The 9,116-nt window shown below is 40.3% G+C and overlaps 1 pseudogene; it reads right to left on the bottom strand.

Moving 5' to 3' along the window:
* Window positions 1-7,883: 7,883 nt before the first annotated feature.
* The window catches only part of LOC112237039, a 74,441-nt pseudogene continuing 73,208 nt past the window's right edge, over window positions 7,884-9,116 (bottom strand).

The following is a 9,116-nucleotide window of genomic DNA, read 5'->3' as shown; positions in this document are numbered from 1 at the left end:
ATCTGCGGAATGCCTACCACGTGGTGCGGATATGAGAGGGGGACGAGTGGATGACCGCCTTCAAAATGGCCAGTGGCCACTACGAGTATCTGGTCATGCTTTTTGGCCTCACCATGCCCCTGCCGTGTTCCAGGCTCTGGTAAATTATGTTCTCATTTCTGGTCTGCAGAGTAGAAGAAGAGGACGAGTCGGAGGGGGTCACAGAGGCATGGAAAGGATAAGCACAAGTCATACTGGCTCACTTGGAAGAATACAAGCAAGATGAGCTGAAGCAGCAGTTTGGCAAGTATCCGGCCCTCTTCAGGAAGAACCAAAGTCCTGGAACATGTCATGTGTTTTAAGCCTGACCAGAACCCTGTCCACCAGCATCCTTACCGTGTGCCTGAGAGGCTGGTGGTAGCCCTCAAGGAAGAGGTCCACACCATGATAGAGATGGATGTTGTCGAGCCATCTTCAAGTGAATGGAGCAGCCCTATTGTCATTGTCCCAAAGAAGGATGGCGATTTGCATGTCTGCATGGACTTCCGTAAGGTGAATGCCATCTCCCAGTTTGATACCTACCCCATGCCCCGCATTGATGACTTACTGGAGAGAATAGGTAGAGCTCATTACATCACCACGTTGGATCTCTGCAAAGGGTACTGGCAGGTGCCCCTGGACGAACAATCCAAGGCGTACACTGCCTTCCGGACGCCGATGGTCCTGTTCCAGGCCGTTTGGCCTTCATGGGGCCCCTGCGACTTTCCAGGGGCAGATGGACAAGGTCCTCCAGGACTGTGATGATTGCTGTACTGCTTACTTGGACGACGTGGTGATCTACAGCCACTCCTGGGAGGAGCACATACAGCATCTTAGCAGAGTCCTGGGGAAGATCCATGATGCAGGCGTCACGCTTAACCTCCTGAAGTGTGAGTGGGCGAAACAGGAGACAAAGTACCTGGGTTACCAGCTGGGTAAAGGTGAAGTTCGGACTCAGGTGGACATTGTGGAGTCCATCCTAGGTCTGGCAGGTTGGTACCGGAGATTCAGTCTGCAGTTTTCAACCATCGCTGTCCCTCTGACCAACCTCACTTCAAAGGTGGCCTGCAACCCAGTGAAGTGGACTGAGGAGTGTGAGGAAGCCTTCATGAAACTGAAAAAAAACCTGTGCTCATTCCCTGTTCTCCAGACCCCTGATTTTCAGAAGCGGTATCTCGTACAGGTGGACACTTCGGCTGTGGGAATTGGAGCTGTACTGGCCCAAGGGGAGCCAGGAGTGTTATGAGAGCTAGTTAACAATATCATCAGTGTTATGAGACTAGTTAACAATATCATCAGTGTTATGAGACTAGTTAACAATATCATCAGTGTTATGAGAGCTAGTTAACAATGTCATCAGTGTTATGAGACTAGTTAACAATGTCATCAGTGTTATGAGAGCTAGTTAACAATATCATCAGTGTTATGAGACTAGTTAACAATGTCATCAGTGTTACCCATCTGTTCTCACCTGATCTAGTTTACCGACCCATCTGTTCTTACCTGATCTAGTTTACCGACCCATCTGTTCTCACCTGATCTAGTTTACCGACCCATCTGTTCTCACCTGATCTAGTTTACCCACCCATCAGTTCTCACCTGATCTAGTTTACCGACCCATCAGTTCTCACCTGATCTAGTTTACCGACCCATCAGTTCTCACCTGATCTAGTTTACCCACCCATCAGTTCTCACCTGATCTAGTTTACCGACCCATCAGTTCTCACCTGATCTAGTTTACCCACCCATCAGTTCTCACCTGATCTAGTTTACCGACCCATCAGTTCTCACCTGATCTAGTTTACCGACCCATCAGTTCTCACCTGATCTAGTTTACCGACCCATCAGTTCTCACCTGATCTAGTTTACCCACCCATCAGTTCTCACCTGATCTAGTTTACTGACCCATCAGTTCTCACCTGATCTAGTTTACCCACCCATCAGTTCTCACCTGATCTAGTTTACCCACCCATCAGTTCTCACCTGATCTAGTTTACCCACCCATCAGTTTTTAACTGATGTGGTTTACCAACCCATCTAATAAATGAAAACAATTCACAGTCCAGATTTATTTTGAAACAGTTTTAATAAGATTTCCTACAATACAAAATGTGCATGTAAATATATATCCTATCATCAGTAAGAAAATCCAGCCATTGTTTCTCTTCATGAGTAGTGGAAGGTAGTTCAATCCCAAATCAACAACATACTAAAGGCATGATTTCAGAGACACATCATGTAGAGATCAGTTACATACTGTATTTAGACATATATATAGATATTCATAAACCATTTAAAGAACACTTAAGGAACTGTTGTAACAAAGATAGATGATCGGTCCAGCCGGTATGTTGTAAAGAACCCACAGTAAACGTAAACAGATGCCACTGCCCATGGTGGCGTGGTCAACACACGCCACGTCGTTAACATATCTACGTCCAGAGGACTATACGCATAGTCACTTTAACCATATCTACATGGACATACTACCTCAATCAGCCTGACTAACCGGTGTCTGTATGTAGCCTCTCTACTGTATATAGCCTCTCTACTGTATATAGCCTCTCTACTGTATATAGCCTCTCTACTGTCTATAGCCTCTCTACTGTTATAGCCTCTCTACTGTATATAGCCTCTCTACTGTATATAACCTCTCTACTGTCTATAGCCTCTCTACTGTTATAGCCCCTCTACTGTATATAGCCTCTCTACTGTTATAGCCCCTCTACTGTATATAGCCTCTCTACTGTTATAGCCCTTCTACTGTATATAGCCTCTCTACTGTATATAGCCTCTCTACTGTATATAACCTCTCTACTGTCTATAGCCTCTCTACTGTCTATAGCCTCTCTAACCTCTCTACTGTGTATAGCCCCTCTACTGTATATAACCTCTCTACTGTATATAACCTCTCTACTGTATATAGCCTCTCTACTGTATATAGCCTCTCTACTGTATATAACCTCTCTACTGTGTATAGCCTCTCTACTGTATATAGCCTCTCTACTGTTATAGCCTCTCTACTCTATATAGCCTCTCTACTGTATATAGCCTCTCTACTGTGTATAGCCCCTCTACTGTATATAGCCTCTCTACTGTCTATAGCCTCTCTACTCTTATAGCCCCTCTACTGTATATAGCCTCTCTACTGTATATAACCTCTCTACTGTATATAGCCCCTCTACTGTATATAGCCTCTCTACTGTATATAACCTCTCTACTGTATATAGCCTCTCTACTATATATAACCTCTCTACTGTATATAGCCCCTCTACTGTATATAGCCTCTCTACTGTCTATAGCCTCTCTACTGTCTATAGCCTCTCTACTGTTATAGCCCCTCTACTGTATATAGCCTCTCTACTGTTATAGCCTCTCTACTGTATATAGCCTCTCTACTGTTATAGCCTCTCTACTCTATATAGCCTCTCTACTGTATATAGCCTCTCTACTGTATATAGCCTCTCTACTGTCTATAGCCTCTCTACTGTCTATAGCCTCTCTACTGTCTATAGCCTCTCTACTGTCTATAGCCTCTCTACTGTTATAGCCTCTCTACTCTATATAGCCTCTCTACTGTATATAGCCTCTCTACTGTATATAGCCTCTCTACTGTCTATAGCCTCTCTACTATTATAGCCCTCTACTGTATATAGCCTCTCTACTGTATATAGCCTCTCTACTGTATATAACCTCTCTACTGTATATAGCCTCTCTACTGTATATAGCCTCTCTACTGTTATAGCCTCTCTACTGTATATAGCCTCTCTACTGTTATATCCTCTCTACTGTATATAGCCTCTCTACTGTTATAGCCTCTCTACTGTATATAGCCTCTCTACTGTTATATCCTCTCTACTGTTATAGCCTCTCTACTGTATATAGCCTCGCTACTGTATATAGCCTCTCTACTGTTATAGCCTCGCTACTGTATATAGCCTCTCTACTGTACATTGCCTCTCTACTGTATATAACCTCTCTACTGTATATACCCTCTCTACTGTTATAACCTCTCTACTGTATATAGCCTCTCTACTGTATATAGCCTCTCTACTGTTATAGCCTCTCTACTGTATATAGCCCCTCTACTGTTATAGCCTCTCTACTGTATATAGCCTCTCTACTGTATATAGCCTCTCTACTGTTATAGCCTCTCTACTGTATATAGACTCTCTACTGTTATAGCCTCTCTACTGTTATAGCCTCTCTACTGTATATAGACTCTCTACTGTTATAGCCTCTCTACTGTTATAGCCTCTCTACTGTATATAGCCTCTCTACTGTTATAGCCTCTCTACTGTACATAGCCTCTCTACTGTTATAGCCTCTCTACTGTATATAACCTCTCTACTGTATATACCCTCTCTACTGTTATAACCTCTCTACTGTATATAGCCTCTCTACTGTATATAGCCTCTCTACTTTTATAGCCTCTCTACTGTTATAGCCTCTCTACTGTTATAGCCTCTCTACTGTATATAGCCTCTCTACTGTTATAGCCTCTCTACTGTTATAGCCTCTCTACTGTATATAGCCTCTCTACTGTTATAGCCTCTCTACTGTATATAGCCTCTCTACTGTATATAGCCTCTCTACTGTATATAGCCTCTCTACTGTATATATCCTCTCTACTGTATATAGCCTCTCTACTGTATATAGCCTCTTTACTGTATATAGCCTCTCTACTGTATATAGCCTCTCTACTGTATATATCATCGCTACTGTATATAGCCTCTCTACTGTATATAGCCCTGCTACTTTTATATCCTCTCTACTGTATATAGCCTCTTTACTGTATATAGCCTCTCTACTGTATATAGCCCTGCTACTTTTATATCCTCTCTACTGTATATAGCCTCTTTACTGTATATAGCCTCTCTACTGTTATAGCCTCTCTACTGTATATAGCCTCTCTACTGTCTATAGCCCTCTACTGTGTATAACCTCTCTACTGTATATAGCCTCTCTACTGTATATAGCCTCTTTACTGTATATAGCCTACTGTATATAGCTCTCTACTGTTATAGCCTCTCTACTGTATATAGACTCTCTACTGTTATAGCCTCTCTACTGTATATAGCCTCTCTACTGTTATAGCCTCTCTACTGTATATAGCCTCTCTACTGTTATAGCCTCTCTACTGTATATAGCCTCTCTACTGTTATAGCCTCTCTACAGTTATAGCCTCTCTACTGTATATAGCCTCTCTACTGTTATAGTCTCTCTACTGTATATAGCCTCTCTACTGTATATATCCTCTCTACTGTATATAGCCTCTCTACTGTATATAGCCCTGCTACTTTTATATCCTCTCTACTGTATATAGCCTCTTTACTGTATATAGCCTCTCTACTGTATATAGCCCTGCTACTTTTATATCCTCTCTACTGTATATAGCCTCTTTACTGTATATAGCCTCTCTACTGTTATAGCCTCTCTACTGTATATAGCCTCTCTACTGTCTATAGCCCCTCTACTGTGTATAACCTCTCTACTGTATATAGCCTCTCTACTGTATATAGCCTCTTTACTGTATATAGCCTCTCTACTGTATATAGCCTCTCTACTGTATATAGCCTCTTTACTGTATATAGCCTCTCTACTGTATATAGCCTGTCTACTGTATATAGCCTCTCTACTGTATATAACCTCTCTACTGTATATAGCCTCTCTCCTGTTATAACCTCTCTACTGTATATAACCTCTCTACTGTATATAGCCTATCTACTGTGCATAGCCTCTCTACTGTATATAACCTCTCTACTGTATATAACCTCTCTACTGTATATAACCTCTCTACTGTATATAGCCTCTCTACTGTACATAGCCTCTTTACTGTATATAGCCTCTTTACTGTATATAGCCCCTCTACTGTATATAGCCTCTCTACTGTATATAGCCCCTCTACTATATACAACCTCTCTACTGTATATAGCCCCTCTACTGTATATAACCTCTCTACTGTATATAGCCTGTCTACTGTATATAGCCTCTCTACTGTATATAACCTCTCTACTGTATATAGCCTCTCTCCTGTTATAACCTCTCTACTGTATATAACCTCTCTACTGTATATAGCCTATCTACTGTGCATAGCCTCTCTACTGTATATAACCTCTCTACTGTATATAACCTCTCTACTGTATATAACCTCTCTACTGTATATAGCCTCTCTACTGTACATAGCCTCTTTACTGTATATAGCCTCTTTACTGTATATAGCCCCTCTACTGTATATAGCCTCTCTACTGTATATAGCCCCTCTACTATATACAACCTCTCTACTGTATATAGCCCCTCTACTGTATATAACCTCTCTACTGTATATAGCCCCTCTACTGTATATAGCCTCTCTACTGTATATAGCCCCTCTACTGTATATAGCCTCTCTACTGTATATAGCCTGTGTACTGTATATAGCCTGTGTACTGTATATAGCCTCTCTACTGTTATAACCTCTCTACTGTATATAGCCTATCTACTGTGTATAGCCTCTCTACTGTATATAGCCTCTCTACTGTATATAGCCTCTCTACTGTATATAACCTCTCTACTGTATATAGTCTCTCTACTGTATATAGTCTCTCTACTGTATATAGCCTCTCTACTGTATATAGCCTGTCTTTTTACTGTTGTTTTATTTCTTTACTTACCTATTGTTCACCTAACACCTTATTCACACTATTGGTTAGAGCCTGTAAGTAAGCATTTCACTGTGAGGTCTACTACACCTGTTGTATTCAGCATTTCACTGTAAGGTCTACTACACCTGTTGTATTCAGCATTTCACTGTAAGGTCTACTACACCTGTTGTATTCAGCATTTCACTGTAAGGTCTACTACACCTGTTGTATTCAGCATTTCACTGTAAGGTCTACTACACCTGTTGTATTCATCATTTCACTGTAAGGTCTACTACACCTGTTGTATTCAGCATTTCACTGTGAGGTCTACTACACCTGTTGTATTCAGCATTTCACTGTAAGGTCTACTACACCTGTTGTATTCAGCATTTCACTGTAAGGTCTACTACACCTGTAGTATTCAGCATTTCACTGTGAGGTCTACTACACCTGTTGTATTCAGCATTTCACTGTAAGGTCTACTACACCTGTTGTATTCATCATTTCACTGTAAGGTCTACTACACCTGTTGTATTCAGCATTTCACTGTAAGGTCTACTACACCTGTTTTATGCAGCCCACGTGACAAATAAACTTTAGATTTGGTTTAATTTGACTACCTTCTGTATGATGATAGCATTAACATCAACGTATAGTCCAGAGGTACAATACCTGCCGACTAGTATCAAATCAGACAAATATTGTGGCAAAAATACGCACTCACAAGTAAACACACAAATAAACAAACAAGTTATACAATGCCATTAATCCTGACATTTTGAACATGTGTTTGAACATAAGTTGGGCTATTTGTGTTTCATTCTTTAAGACCCATACAGCATCCTGGAGTCACCCTGATCACAGAGGGAAACATTACAGACAGAATACAATACATCAGATTCAAATATACTATTCATTCATATTCAAAAATAAGATTTTATTAATAGTCAAATATACGATTCATTCATATTCAAATATAAGATTTATTCATGGTCTAATATACTATTCATATTCAAATATACTATTCATATTCAAATATATTATTAATTCATATTCAAAAATAAGATTTATTCATATTCAAATATACTATTCATTCATATTCAAAAATAAGATTGATTCATATTCAAATATACTATTCATTCATATTCAAATATACGATTTATTCATATTCAAATATACTATTCATTCATTTTCAAAAATAATTTGTATTCATATTCAAATATACTATTCATATTCAAATATACTATTCATTCATATTCAAATATACTATTCATTCATATTCAAAAATATTCAAATATACTATTCATTTAGAAAGTCTCATTGTCGATTTATGTACCCATGTATAATTATGATAAGAATAAAACTCTCTCTCTCTCAACCCAGGTATATTACCACCTGTTCTGTCTCTCTTCAACCCAGGTATACTACCACCTGTTCTGTCTCTCTCTCTTCAACCCAGGTATATTACCACCTGTTCTGTCTCTCTTCAACCCAGGTATATTACCACCTGTTCTGTCTCTCTCTCTTCAACCCAGGTATATTACCACCTGTTCTGTCTCTCTTCAACCCAGGTATATTACCACCTGTTCTGTCTCTCTATACTACAAAGCAGAATTAATCAGTAAGCCAGCTGTTTTGCCTAAATATTATGAAATAACTATTTTTATTTTTAGAATGATAAGCTTGAAATGGGTCTTATTGACTCAAATGACCAGTTTAAACAGTTTAGCATTCTTAATTAACCAGCAAATCAATAGTTATTTCTGATTGTTTATAAAAGTTAACTGCCAACTCATTGATCTTGCCTTGCAGTATACCCCTCTGTCTCATCTTCATTGGGGCACAGGGGTCAGGGCCGGGTCAGGGTCAAGGTCAAGTGTGTGTGTGTGTGTGTGTGTGTGTGTGTGTGTGTGTGTGTGTGTGTGTGTGTGTGTGTGTGTGTGTGTGTGTGTGTGTGTGTGTGTAGCCAATGAGGTGTTAAGATAATGTGAGTTTATTTGTTCAACCCGTTGACATCCTGTGGAACCATCCCCTCCATAACAGCCCTCTTAGACTCCACAATCTAGATGGGGAGGGGGTTAGAGAGAGAAGAAGAGACAAAAGAATAGAGGATAAGAGAGAGAGAGAGAGAGAGAGAGAGAGAGAGAGAGAAAGAGAGAGAGAGAGAGAGAGACAGAGAGAGAGAGAGAGAGAGAGAGAGAGAGAGAGAGACAGCAACACAGTTAGACACTACCAGATAATAAGAAAACAAAAAGATAATTACTTGACACATTGGAAAGAATTAACAAAAAAACAGAGCAAACTAGAATGCTATATGTCCCTACACCGAGAGTACACAGTGGCAGAATACCTGACCACTGTGACTGACCCAAAATTAAGGAAAGCTTTGACTATGTACAGACTCAGTGAGCATAGCCTTGCTATTGAGAAAGACCGCCGTTGGCAGACCTGGCTCTCAAGAGAAGACAGGCTATG

Source organism: Oncorhynchus tshawytscha, linkage group LG33 (genome assembly GCF_018296145.1).
Source record: "Oncorhynchus tshawytscha isolate Ot180627B linkage group LG33, Otsh_v2.0, whole genome shotgun sequence".
NCBI classification, from domain to species: domain Eukaryota; kingdom Metazoa; phylum Chordata; class Actinopteri; order Salmoniformes; family Salmonidae; genus Oncorhynchus; species Oncorhynchus tshawytscha.
Note: the sequence above shows the minus strand (reverse complement) of the source record. Positions and strands in the feature narration are given on the sequence as shown.